Source organism: Apteryx rowi, unplaced genomic scaffold, assembly GCF_003343035.1.
Source record: "Apteryx rowi isolate R43461 unplaced genomic scaffold, aptRow1 scaffold_103, whole genome shotgun sequence".
Taxonomy (NCBI): domain Eukaryota; kingdom Metazoa; phylum Chordata; class Aves; order Apterygiformes; family Apterygidae; genus Apteryx; species Apteryx rowi.
In genome coordinates this window covers 717,266-735,057 of record NW_020447231.1, presented here as the reverse complement: position 1 = coordinate 735,057, position 17,792 = coordinate 717,266, and positions in this window count along the sequence as shown.

Here is a 17,792-nt window from a genome sequence, read left to right as displayed (position 1 = left end):
GGGCCCCCATTCTTCAGGTCTAATTGGCTTCATCCAGCCCCACTTGTTTTGGTCACTGAGAATTCAGGAACTTTTAAACTTATAAACCATGAAACATTCAGTATTGATAGCTCATTTACTAAGTGCATTTGGAGAAATACCATGAGCTGATGGACAATGTAAAATTCCCACAATATAGTGTTCAGGAGAGACTTTTAAGGTTTAACAACTTATGACTTTGAAGATTTCAGCCTACATGAAGATTTCAGCCAACATGCTCCCTTGCTTTATGGCTGTCGGTGCTGAGCACAGACGGAACAAGTCTGTAGAGTAATAATACCCTCCAGTCTAGGGACAAAACTTGACTTTCCCTATATTTACTCCACAAAGAAACTGGACACTACTAATGAGAGAGGGAAACCTTGCTCCTCAGCTGCCATGCCCATCCGGCTATGGGAAACTAGACAGCAGGAAGCAATCTGCATGAGCGCATGGGGACTAAACCTGTGCCAGAAGGCAGGAATGAGGCAGAGAAAGAATGTGATGAATCCCAGAGAAGAGGTTGGGGGACATGGCTGGGGGACATGACATGAGATATGAGAGCCAGGGCAGCCTGAACATGGAGCACAAGGCTGAGAAATGGACTACCTCCAGTTAAAGTTAGATTTGGAGTGAGTAGTTCATGTTCAGGTGAGCAGTTTGAAGGAATAACTGAAAGTAGGTTAGGTGGGTAGAACAGAGAATCTGATAAAGAGAAGATGTTTTTGAGGAAGATGGAGAGTGGCATCTAGATAGGGAGACGGATATTAGCCATTATTGCAGGGGGAAAGGAACTGGAAGGGGAGAATTTGGCAGGAGATAGGTATACAAGCAGTGACAGACAAAGAAATGGGTGTAAGAACTGGAGAAAAGGAAACTGAGAACTAGATGAGAATAGAGAGAGGCTTGTGGTGAAGATGCTTGCAGTGGGAGGCTAGAGGAGAGACTGGAAATGATGACTGCTGGGGAGGGGTTCACAGACAGCTGTGCTTACAGAGGTTCCAGAAACAGGAAGATGACAAGGAGCCTGGAGATGGGTGTTTTGGAGGAGGCAGAGGGAATAAGACTGCCCAAGAAAGGAGACTGGGACTGAAGTCAGAGTTTCAAGAAAATAAAGATTGTAGCAAGGAACTCCAGGTGCATCTCACAAAACTGAGACAGAAGGCAAAAAGGTGGCAGATAAACCTCAATGTAGATAAATGTAAGATAATGCATCTAGGAAAAAATAATCTAAACCATGCCTACACAATTCTAAATCAGAACTGCCACTTATAACTCAAGAGAGAATTATTGAGTAATCATTAACTGTCTTCTGAAGAACTCAATGTGCAGTGGAAACTAGAAGACCTAACTGAATGTACTGAGAATAAAACAGAAAGCATCATTTTGCTAATATATAAAACCTTGGTGAACCTGTAGTGTCACATAGTGAGTACTGTCTGAACAATTGAGTATTGTCTGGTATCCATACTTCAATATACAGGTGTACCAAAGAATTACGTATCAGCAAAATGATGATGAAGGAGGTGATACAACAGTCCCACGCTGGGATACAAATGGCTGAAAGTTTTCAGTTTGGAAAGAAGGTGGCTAGTGGGGGGGAAGAGGGAATGTGACTTAGGTTTACAAAATTTTGAAGGCAGTGGAAAAGATGACTGCAAAACTTTTATTTACCAGATCTTACGGTACTAGAATTAGGAGATACTCATTGCAACTGAAGAGTGGCTTAAAAAAAGACAGTGCTTTGTACAGTTGGTAGTGACCTTCTGGAAATAGTTACCACGGGTGGTTGAGGGGGCAGACAGTATCAGCAGGTTCTAAAAGGGACTAAACAAATTCATGATTAGCAGCTCCAAAACAGATATTCTTGGGGTTATACAAGAACATACCCTCTAACTCCACAGTGGTGTTGCCCCCTTGCTGGCCTGTGCCCCTGTGGCTGGCTCTGCCCACTGGGCTCTGTTGGTGAGTGTGGCTGGGGGCCTTGCAGTGGCCTCCTCAGATGTGCGGAGGAGGCCTCTCCCATCTGAGAGGGGCTGGGTCTGCACTTTATCCTTGCCCCAAAGACATGGATTGTAATGCCTGCAAGGGTCTGAGCCAGTGGTCTCAGCTGAGGGTGCTGGGTGGCACTGCCAGGGGGCAGAGCAGTCCAGCCTTGCGAGTGGCTCACTGTCATGTCAGGGGTCCTTTGTAGTCTCCTCTTCAAGGACTCTGCTTCAGCACCGCTGGCAGCTTCAGCAGGGGTGGCCTGTTCATGCTGATCCCATTACATGGATAATGCCGCAGAGAACAGGGGGATGTCAAGGTGCCAAGGGCCCCTAGTAGCAGAGTATCTGAAGCCCTCTTTTGCCACTCCTCTTCCTTCCTGGGCCACAGTAGAAATCCAGAGATGCCCTGAAGTCCAGCAGAGGAAAGGTTTGGGGTGGCAACACCCCACCCCTGGGCAGGTACCCCTTTGCTGTAGTGCTGGGAGGGGGGTGATACCAGGAGAGGGGCAGCATCTGTGCCCTTTTTCCAAATGTAAAGGCAGGAGGAAAGGAGAAAATGGTAAGACAGGGGAGAGCCACTGCCAACAGCTGCCAGCAATTCTGGATGCAAGGGTGTATTAGAGGAATGGACCGTAGTTAGAGGCCACACTCTCATGCCATCCTTAAATAGCATCTCCCACTGCCATGGCTCAAGAAAGTACTGGGCCAAATAAGGACATTTTGGTGAGGCCCAGTAGGGCATTTCTTCCATTCTTGGATTAACATTATCAAGGTTAAAATTATCAAGATTGTAAAATTAATGATTCAGAATTATTTGTTGCTTGAAGTTGCTTATGCAGTCTTAATATTTTCCCCTTTGCATGTGTGCACTATAATTATTTAGCCACATTCTACTGTACCTTCTAGGAAGACTTTGGCTCTATTGGCAAGAAAGGTGTTCTCCTTTAAGGATCACGTAGTCAGGAACATTTATTTTCTCACTGGAAATTCAAAGAACCTCCCCATGCATTATTTCTTGTCTTGTATTCAAGCTCTGCTCAGAAAACATTCGTTTTCACATGAGCTTCTTTATAGTGCTTACTATTTATTTGCTAGCACTGACTTTGCAACGTCAGTCAAGTTCTTTTAACTTAGCTAGTTTATGCTATAAATTTGGTCAGGACAAGACTGTGTGCTGAATATAATTTTTGCTCTTTATAGCTGCTGACAACACTGCCAAAGAAGAAGAGGGCACACCATAAATCTGTCTGTAAAACTTACATGTTTCAGTTATCTTAGCATCAAGAGACTCATTATCAAGTAAATCATTTTAAACAATAAAAAGCAGGAAAAACCAAATGGGGTGAAATGCATGGAACTCAGGGACTGAAAGTGTTTGTCATCTCTCCAGAATAAGGGGTGCTTGATAAATACAACTTTAGGAATGAAAAGAAACATCTGCCCATGGGTCTCAGCTGCTCATGCTTATATGGGTCACATTCATACAGCATATGTGGGCAGGACCCAGGCTTGCCCCAGAGTATAGCATAGACATGAACTAACGTATCTATTGTGGACAACCAGGGCATTAGCACCCTGTTTGACCTACACTGCCAAATATTATTAGATATTTTTAAAAAGTGGAACAAAAATAATAGATACAATTAAATCACCTCTTGAATAGAAAACAATCTTGCAATGTCTGCAAATGCTGACACTATTTTTATTCTTTGTCGCTATTACAGTTCTTCCTTTAATTAGTGTTACAGGGAGAGGCAGGATGCCTGGCAAACCACAGAGGTATTAGCACAAGGTATGGTACCATTTGAGTAATGTCCTAGTAGCAGTCTAAGCAGTTGTAGTGCTGCACTGATTGGTGGTATGCCCTATATTTGATGTAGTACACATTAGTGACTTTGTGTAACTTCACCCGTAATGAAAAGCTCTTGAATGAGAAATTCAAAGAGTGTTCTAGTGACCTCCTTGCATTATTACTCTTTTACATTTTCAGTGAGGAGCTGTTTGTTTTTTTCTAGATTTTCAAAGAATATTTGTAATGAATCAAGCAGTATTTGTAATTTAGTCAATCTCCATTGCAAACCATTAGTATTAATTGCAACTACAGACCATTTCAACTTTGCAGCTAGGGTAGGTTCTCATAAGTAGGAGGCTCCTTCAACTGCTTGCATTATCAGGATGAAACAACTGTCTTTTAAGCAACAGCATTGCTGTCTAGCTTATTTCAGTGCAGGCGTTCCTAAAAGTATTTTTCAAAGACTTTGTTTTTTGAAGCAGCCATTACATTGAAAACATGTAGAAAAGCCCATCACTCTTTTGTATGCAACTGCATTGTAGACGAGAGTGTTTTGATCAGTTTTCTTTTAAGCTGTTACAATTGGCTGACATGAGACTTCAGAAGGGGAGTTATATTATTATAATTAATATTATTATTAATTATAATAATAATAACTAGTAGTATCATGGATGGGGTTGATAGAAATTCATATTAAGTAAGTTTCTGAGTTGGCTCTTTTTAGTATTGCTAAATTTAGATTGAGATTTTCTATGCTCCATAGTCATCTAAGTTTGTTTTAAAAAAAAGTCACCCAAATCCATTCAGAAATTTCTAAATAYGAGGTTAAGGGAGAAAAAAAAAAAACTATTTTAAAGAATCTAGTATTTGTGTGCTTTCAAGCCTGGAACAGAAGCATTGTCTTTGTCAGGGATATGTTGTTTACATTCCTATGCAGATTTGGCCAATTTATAAGTCTTTGCATATTTCATTTTGCACATGCTCAGATTTGCTAAGAGTTGCCAGCTAAGACCTTTGAAGAGTTTTCTTTTAGGATGTTTTATCTGATTTCTGTCTACCCTCCTCAGTTTCTACGCCACGAGAGCGGAAGTGCTGCATTATTGCAACATCCTGTACAAAAGCCATTGACACTGTCCCTTTCCAGAAAACCTAGAAAGTTCAGGGTCCTAACTACTATATCAGTATCAGTGTAAGGAAGGTGAGAAGACAGCCTGCGACTGCTCTATGCAAGGCCAGCTGAGGCCCTGTCTTAGTGTCTCTCACATATTAGGGTACCTCTGAAAGCTGCCCCAAACCTTAGCCCCTTTACAGCAGTATATTGAGGCCACCAGATGACTCTGCTTTGGTTACACTTTTTCTTGCACCACACCCCTTTCTCTCCTCCGGCTTTCCTAATGAACAGATTTTTGAGGTTACTGGCTGGGATGCGCAGCGGTCAAAAGAGGGAACTTACCAGGCACGGAAGTCCCTGGGTGGGCATAAGGCCTCTTCCGTATAGCGAAAAGTGAAAAAGTATCATGTATAGTGAAAAACCTAGCTCCTTCCCCTCCCTCCCCATTATATTTGTGTATCAGTAGGCAAAGTTTCTGACTCAGCATAAAAGTCTGTGCCAGATTTGTAATGTTTTCTGTAAATTGAAATGTGTCCTTGGAAAGTTGCTCTTGAAGAAAGTGAAATAAGCTTTGAGAAGTTTTTATTAAGTGAAATAACAAGAGGAAATGCCAGTTTTGTAATCTGCTGGATCTGTGCACTTAAATGTCTAAAAATGGGGAAATGGTCCAATCTACAATAAGATATGATTGGACACAGCCCATCAAAATTATAGATTCAATACCTTTCCTTCAGCTCTGTTCTTTTTTTTTGCACTCCTTTGTATCCTTTGCCTTATTTGTTCCTTGGGAAACCAAGTACACCATCATTCTGAAACCATCCACTGCAACGCCTGCTGAGCAACATAGCACAACACTGTACAAATGAAGGGTGGGGAAATAAAGAAAGGCTGAACTATCGAACTGTACAAACAAAAAATATTGTTCCAGCTTGCCTACATTTAATGTGATTTTCCACTCTCAGCATGTCTTATTTAAGAAAAGAAAAAGCAGGCTACTGATGGTCTGATTCCTCTTTCCTCCCTCAGGCTGAAGAGCAAGAAACCAAAATCAGAAGGAAGTGAAGCTCGCTCATCATCCAACAGCGTAAGGGAGCCTGGAAGAGTTCAGAGCTCAGACTTTGTTCCCCCATTTTCTCCAGAGATGGAAGAAATGCTGTTTCCCATTTTATTACCTTCTCAGCTCTCCAAAGAGTGGTCAGAGACCTGTGTGTGTGTGTGTGTGTGTGTGTGTGTGTGTGTGTGTTGCAGGGGGGGACAATCATTACAGTAAGTAGAACTTGTTAATACATCACAAACAAGTATTAAAAAGCACAGTTGCTTTGTCCTTTTCAATTTATTTTCAAATTCTGTGCTTAGCACTCATGAGAGATTTATATCCCTTTAGGTCCTTTCCAACACCACGTGTTCTGTGATTCTGCGATTCTTTATTATCAGTTTAATGGTTTAAACTACTCTCAGCTCAAACTACCAGTCTGCTACCAGCTAAGTAGTAATCTCTAATACAGGTTTTGTGCCAGTTCTCAAGTCAGACATTCTGGTCATCCACACTGTTTAAACTAGGACCCTCTCAGATGCTGATTTTGCACCAGCTTTAAGGAATGCCCCAGAGGAGAAAGCCTGAGTGGCCTGCACCTTCTCTTTGGCTGTTGTTCTCTTAAACTAGTTGCATTGCTCAGTCTCCCAGGCTTGGATCTTCCTCATCCCAGTGTGGCTGCTTTGAGCTGAAGAACCATCTAGGCTGCTGCAAGCAGCAGTGAAGCAGGGGTCGCTCTGGAGCTTGGTGTATTTAAACCCCTTTCTGAATTCATTAGTGTCCTGCAAAAAGTCAAATTGGCAAAAGTTGATTTCATAATAGCAATAAAAGATAGCAATTATTGTTCAAGAAAAGAAAGCAACTAGTTGACTGGTGACTCCTCCAGGTTACATCCTGGCCCAAGCTGTTTCTGAAAGGGAGAGACAAAATTCCCCCAAACAAACCCACATCAGTGACTTGATATCCTTTAAGCTGCTTTGAGATCATACCACCTCAAACAATATTTGCCCAAACTGCCTCCCCCTGATTATTTAATAGCATTTTCATACTTCATGTAGAGAAATAACCCCCTCAAATCTCCTAGAGATCTCAGTTGCCTTGAAGTGAACAAGAAATGGAAAGAATAATAAAGCTCAGTGACATATTTCTCACTCTTTAGTTCCACTTACATGTGAAATAGTGGTTAACCTCAGTCAAGGCTGCGGCTGCTGTTTGTAACTCTCCACCCCCCTGCCACAGCAGTCTGATGACATTTAAATGATTGATTTGAATTAGGATTCTAGTTCAAACATTTGCCATAAAGCTGTTCTTAAAACTCTTGGTTGCTCTTTTGCAGGGGATCATGAAGGAACTTTTCTTTACTTACAAGCACAGCTTCACTATACTTTATAATGATGTTTCTGTTCACTTTTCTCTATCTCCTTGATATGTCCTCAGAAATCTGTTCACCAGCTTAAGTGTAGCAGAGTTTTTCAGCTTACCAACTTGATTTTCTTCTTGAAATCCTTGTTTCTTCAACTTTCTCCTTCCTGATACAAACGTTCTTTTTGCCATTTACTCAGCACAGTAATACCATCTTTTTCAAAAGGTTGTCTCTGACTACCCCTGGGCCCTGCAGCCAGGTCTTGCTCAAATCTGGCTTTTCTCTTCTTTAAACAAATCTGGTTGTTCCAAAGAGCTTCAAAGGGCTAAGACAAAGGCTGGGATAGTAATATTTTCTATATAATTAGGATTCTCAAAATCTAAATAGTCAGATTTCTCTCTCAGAACAGGGGGCTTGAAACAAACTGCACTCTGTCCCTAGGAAGCCTGTACAGAGAGCCATCATTTCTTCTCATTGCTATCCTTGTTCTCCTATACAAATACTTTGTAATGCCCTTTAATTTTATATGCATTCCATGTTCTTTTGGGCAAAGGTATATGTTACAGCCTTTTGCCCATTGCTTTGCATAATGGGAGGAGACATGACTGGGATGCAATATTATAAGAAAGATTATCATAAATAGTACATATAATGCTAAAGCCCTGTTATAAAAGCCAAAGGACATTAGAATCAGAAAACTGTATAATTAAGTGGATGGAGTTTGGCACTTGAACATTAACTGTTACCTTCTACAGTACTGACTTAAGCCCTGCACTTTGGAGAAAAAGGTCTGGGTGCTTCAGAGGAACCCGTTTCCTCCAGTAGGGTGCTGGGAGGCAGGAAGACTGCTAATAGCCTTCTTACGCTATCATCATCGAGTGTGTCTGACATTTCACGATGAAAGCTTCAGCTGTAGTGGAGACAAGTCAAATTATTTAAAGGATTTCTGTGTGCAGCATTTTCAGATGTTGTCAGTATGAATACTGCGCAATACAGGAACCTGAAACTTTGGAATTTCTCTATGGGGCATGAACTGACTTGATGTTGTACCATGAGGAGACAAGAAAATGATATTTTAGTATAAAGTATATGTTCTTAAGTTTAACCTTAACTCTGTAAATTCGCCAACACTGATATTAAACTGATTAGTTGTTTTACTACTTTGAATGCCAATTCATAGAAATAAACCCAAAGATTTCTTATTTTGTCTGATTTACTGTAAATAGATAAGTTAAGAAACTTCTGTCTGGGTCACTGAAATAAAAGCTTGGCATTAACAATACAATCTTCTTCTGGATCAGGAGGTTTCTTAGGGGCTCTGTTTTTTTACATCTAAGACAGCAAAATCAAAGCCAGAACTTCTCAGGAAACCATAGCCTAAGACAGATGCAAGTGACTTACCTTGTTGCTCAGCAGAATCATGACCTCTTTAGCATTTGCTTCTGCTACCAAAATACTATTTATCTATCATATTAAACTTCCTCCTAAAAGCATTATCAGAAGACATTCATCACACCAAATTTACTCCTATCAGACAACGTCCTGTTCAAATCAGGTACATGAGCTATATATTATTGCAGAACAACTCTGCAATACTCATCTCTGTGGACCATACTAATCTGGGACATGTTTTGGGGCCAAAGTACTGTGTAGCCTTTTCACTATTTGGAGCTCACAATTTCCAGAAAAGCCACCCAGAAGATTTTGAAAAGTTCCTTACCATAGGACAGGATTGAGAAGAGTAATGGGACTGTTTGCTCCTACTGGTATCCACAATAGCACACCACCAGTTTAGGCTGAACTATCTCTTACTGTTTATTAAACACTCTTGAAAAAAAGAGTCTATTCATTGTTGGGTGGTGGCAAACTACCCTGAGAAAGTGTATTAGCAAAAAGGTTATACTTACAAAGCTCTGAAAGAGAGATATCAAGAAAGGCCATGAGCACAGCTCTCTCCCAATTCGTCTTCTGCCCATGAGCTGTCCTTCAGTATACCTGTGGGTTTATCCAGCAGCATCTGAAAGTATTGTGCATGCTTGGCCTTGCAGGGCCCTGTGTGCTCTGGATGTTGTCCTCCACCTGTGCTAGACACCATATTTCACGGTTACTGCCTCCACAGGTTGGGAAGCTGGTCTGGATGATGGTCCTGGCAGGAGTCACAAGACGTTAGTATTAGGCGTACTCAAAGTACTCTAATGTCTTTGCTGGATAAGCTTTATAATTGGTTTCATCTCTCTGGTGCAGACTAAGCATCAGTTCTTATGTCTTTTGTCTCTGTGTGTTATTGTCTCTGCTCTGCTTGTCTCATGGCAAACAGAAGCTCTGACAGCCTGGCTGTGCACCCATCCATCTCTGTGGAGACAGAGAAATCACATGCAATCTGGAAAAAAGACAGAGGACATAGGGAACACAAGAAAATTCAGAGAAGGAAAGAATTTGTTTATTTTCAAAATGAATGTCATTTATTTTGGAACATCACAGTTTACTGTGCCATCTGCAGCTGTATTTATTGTGCGTGGACAGCTGGTTATGATTATCAAAATCCAGGCAAAACACAATGCATAGCCAAATAATTCCATGAATGCAGCAGCAGTATTTTACTGCAACTTTCTCATCATTGGTTGGCTGCTAACACAGTTAACCAAGGACCGTGGGAACAGAGGTTGCTATCTGGGCATAAGGATACCCATGGCAATGCTTTTTCCTCTACTCCCCCACCAAGGTAGTCCTTGAGTGACTGCCAATAGGAGAAATGAAAAAAATTAAAGAAATTGAGCATGAGAGCAACCAGTGGCTGTTGAAAATAACTATTTTTTTTTCTTGTTTTTTTTTTTCCTGTCTCCAGAATGCTAATGTATACTTGTGGTCCACTTGAGTTTTATACCAATAAAAAACACAGAATGAATGCCTCTAAGGGAGAAAGCATAGCATAGTGGGAGTTAGGACTGCCTGACTCCACTGCCTGCATTTGCCAACTCATTTCCACTGACAGAAAACCAGCTCATGAACTACTTGTGTATTCCACGTTATTGTTTGCTTTCTCCTGGCTGAGGAAAACAGCAGCTCTCCAGGCAATGGAAAGTTTCAGCGGAGAGCAGAAAAAGCTGCTGCAGGTATTTTTAGAAGCAATAAGAAATTATTAATTCAAAATGTAATGCAGGTCATGAGGGAAATTGTCTTCCTCTTCTTCTGGAAAAGATCCATTAGCAGGAGTTATAATAAAAGAATTAATTTAAAATGCATAAAATGTATTACAGATGCTGCAGGCTATTCAGACAGGTCTGAGGGCCGGATTCATCTGCAGGTCAGAGAATGGCTCCTGGCGGCTCCTGCTGCCCTCAGACGGAGCCTCTGGTGAGATGAACGCTACCAGTACTCAGGCTGGGCTTTGGGAAAGCCCGAGAGACCTACCTGGGGGCTGAAAGTCCTGAAGGACTTGGCCTGAAAGGAGGGTGATAAAAAGGAATATGATGTATAGCTGGGGAATAGGAAGACAGAAAAATTAAGGAGCGGAGTATGTGTGTGTGGCGGCGGGGAGCAATTGGCACTGCTTAACTGAGAACAGCTCTAGAGAAGAGGCAGGAAGGAAGGAAGGATGGGTGGAAGAAAGTTGGAGACTTCATTTCTGCTGTGGGCTGTAAAGCAAGGACAGGATTTCGGAAAAGCTGTTGTGCTGTAATGAGTGGGTATTCTTGCAGTAAGGTGAGAGAGAATTGCAAGGTTATTCTTACAAAGTCTGAACTAATGTTTATGTTTGAAGGACATGTGGAAAGAAAAGGGTAGAAGTAAAAGCCTCTAGGTAGTGCTATGTGTTATCAATGCTGCTGATGACTAAGCGCATAGTAAGAAAATAGGAGTGCCCTGATAAATGTGCTACAGTGAACGATGGAGATGACACAGGAGGGGCTCTGTCACAGGTGAGCTTTGTTTGTGTGTGAAAACTGCAATAGGACTCTGCCGCATGGCCGTTAAACCTCTCAATTTTTAATGTGAAACAATCTTAATTGGAGTTAATATGCTGGTACTGAACTAAAGCTATGGCATGACACAACCATAACAGTCTTCTACTGAAAGTGTTTTTGTGTTTGTTTCCCTCTGTGTGTATTGCTAATCAGATGACTGAAATCTGGTTTCTACTTCTTATTTCCAACCTGACTCTATTGTCCTTCCTCTTTGCCTTCGTCTCCTCTTTTTACTGTTTGGGTTTATGGTAGGATACACAGTGGTTGCAATGAAAAACTTCTGTGTCAAGACTGCCTTTTGGACTCCTTACAAGTACTAGAGAACAGTTGATAAATGCTATTAATAGAGAAATAAAAGTTTTTTGGGGTGGTAATAATAAACATAACTTTGGAGGCATTTTCCCCAAGCAGCCTAAGAGTATCTAAATTTTGAGTGAGGGAGCACGTTGTAATTCCAGCAGCATTCACCACTGCAGCTTACTTAGTTTTTTCCTAAGATTTCCTTGCAATTAGGCTAGCACTGGATCCATATTCAGTTTGTGCACAAAGCTACTTATAACTGATCTGTTAAAAACTACTAACAATGGCAGTACTATCTGCAAGTTTATTTGTTACGACAATTTAGCAAAAGCAAGGTGAGAAAACAAAAAAATCAAAGTTTTTGAAAGAATTCAGCGGCAATGTCTGCACAGCACCACTGGACATGCATACAGCAGACAGAAAATCGACTGCTTGGCATAATATTGATCAAAGTATTCTGCCTAGTCCCTAGAAGTATTTGAGGCAGCACTTAGCACAGTGATTCACATTCAGCCAGTTAGAGCTCAGCTCTATGAAAGATAGTAAATTATCCTCCAAAGACTATAGAGTCATGCTCCAGTCATGGGAAATCAATTGCTGTAGATAATTCTTTTCCCTTGAGCATTATCTTCCACACATTTGCTACTTTGATTTTCTTGCTTTTTTGCCACAAGCAAAGTGATAGCTCAGGCAAAAATAGCTCAAAATTTCTTTTTCTATGTCTTGAATTGTTTTGAGGCCACAGCTTTTACAGGTGATAGGAGAAAGCAGGAAAGTGCTTTCTGCCCATGTTTAAGACAACTTAACTTTCTTTCTAATCTAGACAGAAATCAGCAATATACCCTAGTGTTTCCTGAGGCAGAGGTTTGTTTTTCAAAGCTCATTCCACTGCAAGTTACTGCTCCCAAAGATTCTTTCTTTTCAATCATCATGTTTCAAGATCTGCTGTAATGTGTATCCTTTTTGTACTGATCTAGCAATTTAGAAAATATTCTCATATGGATTTCTTCAGGCCACCTTGCTATTCCAGCATAGTTGTTGCTTTTGTTCATGTAATTTTAGAAGTATTCTAGCAAGGGTCTGAATAACCTGACTATAGACATGCAGCCATTATACCATTTCTCCAGATTTGTGTGCTGCCCTTTTCTAGCTGGGCAAGTAGGATAGGATTCCTTTGCTCACAGATCCAGGTTCCTTTTCCACATATTGCCCTTAATTGTATACCATTTAACAGTAATTTCTGAGTGCACATTGTACATAGCAGATTGCCACAGCAGAAATCAGAGAGCTGCTCCATGATAAATAGCAGACAGGTTTTACTCATTACAGATGAGGACATTTCAAACTTAGGCTAGCTGTACATGAAGGATAAACTCTGCATCCATCTTTCAGACTTCACAGCAAATTAGTTACAGCCATTTCAGTTGCACTTCTGCTGACTCCAAGAGCTTTAACCCACAAAACAGGATAAGATCTTGAGGTGGCTGTGAGTCAGGCAGAGATATCAAGTTGTGAAACTTGATTTTCATTTCACTGACTCACCTATTGGCTAGTGAAGCCATCACTTTCTTTGGCTCTGATGAGTTTTGTTACTGCCAGCACAGCCTCCTCCTCAAGGAAGTCCTGAGACCAATAATAACCTTGAAGCCATTCCGGGATCTGCCTTGAGAATTGCTATAGTCCAAACCAGAACTACTGAAGTAATGACAGTAATGCAACACTAATGGTTTACTTAAGTAGCAGGGTAGTAAAGCCAAAAAAGCAGTTTTTTGGACCTGCTTAGTCATGTTGGGAAAAAGAAAGACTATAGAGCTTGTGTGTGCTAAAGAGAAAAAGGAGAAATCCCCAACAATTGTCAGCGTTGCTCTCTGGAGACATGCAAAATGGTCTCAGAAAGGATAAAACAGAGACACACCCTATAAAGAAATAAACAGTGATGTGTTTACATGGTTGGAAGGGAGGAGAAAGGTGTTCCTCCTAGCATAGCACACATTCTGGGTTATGTGATGTGGTAGCAGTAATACAACTGCAGAGACTTTTCCACATAAGCTGCACTTGTGCATCCAAATATGTAGAATTAATGAAAGATCTGCCAGCTTTTTTAAAAAGAAAACTTAAATATCTATTTTTGTTTTAAACAAGACTACAATTATTGAAGCTGTCTTTTGAGATAACTGGTATGTTCATGTTTTTCACTTACTTAATTACAGAATCACAGAATGGTTGAGGTTGGAAAGGACCTTGGAAATCACAGGCTCACCTAGAACAGGTTTCCATGTCCAGTCGGGTTTTGAATATCTCCAAGGATGGAGACTCCACAACCTCTCTGGGCAACCTGTTCCAGTATTTAACCACCCTCAGAATAAAGAAGTGTTTTCTTGTGTTGAAGTGGAATTTCCTGTGTTTCAGTCTGCGCCCATTGCCTCTGGTCCTGTCACTGGGCACCACTGAGAAGAGTCTGGCTCCATCTTCTTTACACTCTGCCTTCAAATATTTATACACATTAGTAAGATCCCCCCAAAGCCTTCTCTTTCCTAGGCTAAACAGTCCCAGCTCTGTCATCCTTTCCTAATTAAAACATCACTTGGAGATAATTTGCTCTACCCAGTATAAATTTGCTCTATGTGTAGACAAATATACTTGACCAAATGATGAAATCTCTCTGCTTTGTATGGAAACACCAGACACTATACCTGAACAAGCCTGAACACAAGAAAATATGCTTCAGGTTACTGCCATGTGTATGGAAGAGGTCTGACATGTCTTTGAAGGAGTAACACTAAAAGTACTATTATGAGTACAATGTGATGTCTGTGTCTTTTGTTTTTCAATTGCTATCCTGTCCTTCCAAGAAGTGCAAGCTTTCTATAAGAAGTCATTTAGGGGAAAGGATACGGTAACATATGTAGCTTCTCAGTTTTGGTTTGGACTCTGGGCTTGGCTGAGCACTCTGCACTGAACAGGAAACTCCCATCCCTTTATTTAAGAATTTCTGGAATGAGAATCCTGGTAGGCAGAAGCTCTGATGTTGTGTTAAAATAGGTGTGTTTAGATTGTAGAAGACTCAAAATTGTTTTGTGTTTTCAAAGGTCTGTAGCTCTCGGTGCTACAGCAAGCTGCAGCAAGATTTAACTCAGTATAAATAGATTCTTTGGCAAAAATTTGCTTTCTTTCCACATTATTCTATATTAAACTTCAAGGCCAGAGACACCAGTGGAGAACTTCAGTGGAGCAACCAGGAGTGCCTTTGAGTAAACAAGCGTGACATAAACACTGTTATCAACATCTGTGGTGGATGTGTCAGAAGCTGTACCTCTAAGGGGCAACTGGAACCAGTTACTGTGTTGCTCCGAAGTTCACACTGACCAGTTAGCACCGGATACTGAGGGACACAAACCTCTGTCTGGCCTCTTAATGCTGACTGATTTCTGAACAATGCAGTCTAGCTGGGGGCAACCTGGCATCGGACCAGAGGTCTGAGCCCTGAAACATGCCCGAAAGTCCTGGTGTGGGAAGCAATGACAGACTTTTCCCAATTACGTGTGAAGTCAGCACCTAGGTACACTCACACAGTTAACTGTATAATTGGGTAACAGGTTGAGTTGTAAAACTCATTAGGGAAAACAGTTCTACAGTGGAATGAGAACAGACATTAGCAAAATTGTTCTTTTCTAACTTGAGTCTTACTGATGCTTACTAGATGTTTCATGATAAATTCATCTAGAATGCTCTTAGGAAACTCTAGGAAATATCCCCTGCTCTGAGAAAAATGCATACTTCAGTTCTGAATCACAAGTTGGCAGTGATGACACTTGCGTGTGTTCTTTTAGAAGATGTGTACTTTTGGTTTTATATGAATATTTTGTCTAAAATGAAATGCCACAGAGTGCTTTGGGTTCTTACTTTAAAAGTGTGGTTGTGACAAATATGAGATATCAGAATTATGGAAATAGTGATGTGTGCCAGATTGTACAAATGACTTTTTTATCTTTCAACACTTCTCAAGTATTATATACTTATCCATGGGTGCCACTCTCTTCCTTGAAACTGCTGCGTTTCTGGCATGTTTCCTATTCCCTCGCTACACAGTCAAGAGCTTTCCTGGTTGTTGCTAGCTACTGGAAGACACTTCTTACTCTGAACTCTTCTCTGTCACCAACTCTCAGGCTAGTTCATGCAGCTTAATCATAAGCCTTGTTGTTACCCTCCAGGTATTGTGGAACAAAGTACTGGGCATACAAACACTTGCAGCACTCCAATATGCTGGTTCTAAAGATTGCTATAGCCTATGAAATGAAGTGTCTCAAGGTTAGCCAGTCACCTTAAAATCACCCTTGAACCCAAAACAGTTAAGGTAAAAGTAGATAAAAGCATTCATTTCCACAGCTAAAACTGACATGATAGTTTGCAAAGGCTTATAAACGTGCAGGACAGACAACAGGAATATAAATTTACTTATCTAGCACAGAAAGGTTTCTCTCACCCTTTATATGCCATCTAACAAGCATTTCACAGCTTTCCTCTTTGAGAACTCCATGGCTAAAACAAGCTCCTTGTCCTAATATTGTCTCCATGGAAGGAGCCCAGAATGAGAACCCCTCCCTTCTTGTAATTACTGTTAACGAAACTAGGATGGGAGGGATTTAGCTCACCTACCTAAAAAAGCTCAAGCTTTCCCTTGGGTAATGTTTTGTGAGTCTGGAACAGAGGAACTCATCTACCACCTAATCAGTTAAAACATTTATTTCCACATTTTTTCCAAACCCTTAACAAGTTGACATTCCCTTCGCATTGGTTTGGGAATTGTTCAAACACAAAGTTGAAACTTCTTACATTTGTTTTTGTAATACATATTAACATGTATGTTTACTTTATCCAGCATGTAAATAGAATTAATGCATGTGGATTTTTACAGAGTTTTGAATAAGAGCAGACATAGGGATAAGCAATCACCCTGAGTATCCTCCAGTCCCGTTTTGGAGGAGTGACTAAAAGTGAATTTATAGGAACCAAACTCAAGGAGAAGAAGGCATTGAATTAACAACAACGGGCAAGGAAATAATTCCGTAGAAACTTCTCCCTGTCTGAAAAAAATTACATTTCTATGTTTGAACATGTTTAATTTGGCCCCCCAAACAAAAGTGAGAATTATATAGAGTCGCCATCCTAACAGAGAGAAGAAACTATTGTTGGAAAAATAGATACTGGGCCACAGTTGAAGGGACAGCTGACAAACTGTGAGGGTGACCAGAGCACTGGAAGAGGTTGCCCAGGGAGGCTGTGGAGTCTCCTTCTCTGGAGATATTCAAAACCCGCATGGACGCAATCCTGTGCAAGGTGCTCTAGGTGACCCTGCTTGAGCAGGGGGGTTGGACTAGATGATCTCCAGAGGTCCCTTCCAACCTCAACCATTCTGTGATTCTGTGATTCTGTGATATTAGATTAAAAGTAAACACTTAAATGATTGAAAGTGAATAAGGCTCTGCTTCAGATGGAGAAGCTGAGCAACTTCAGGCCATGGAGCAAGGGAATGGTTGCACAGGGCGCTCATATTTCTGCCCTGAATATCCCAGACAGAACTGTGAGTTCATGTACTACAATTCACCTCATGAGCAGGGCATCTGATTCACCAAGGACTTGCTTCATTTGAGCCATACAGGTCCTCCATGCACGTGTAGATAAGTCCAGCATGCTTTGGATGTGCCTGGGCAGAATCCATTTATTTGAAAACTTCAAATACTCCAGTTCATGTTCCAGCTAAGCTGTTAAATGGGCGTTAGCCCCTCGTCTAGGTTGGACCTAACCAGCTAGAGTGTGTTGAGCAGGTAACAGAGATCACGTGCTCTGCGAAGTCTGCTGGGCCAGTGCTTGCTGTGAGCCCCTGGAAAAGTCTGATGGAAAACTGGCACCCACGTAGTGCTGAAGCCAGCTGAGAACCGAAACCAGGCGCCACGGGAGAAGGAAGCGGGTTGATGCCAGAGAAGAAGGGTGGTTTAAGCCCCTCCGTGTGAGGCGAGATGCCCCAAGGGAGGCCGCGCAGGCCCGAGCAGCCCGGCAACGCGGAGATGGGCAGGCGCGGGACGTGCTTCAGCCAGCGGCTACGGCCGTGGCATCGGTTGGGCACCGGAGCCGCTGGCAGCGAGGCAGACGAGCCCAGAGAGGCGCTGAGCCGGCGCCCCCCGGCTTCGCGGTGCAGCGCGGGGCCCGTGGGGGGGCGGCCGGCTC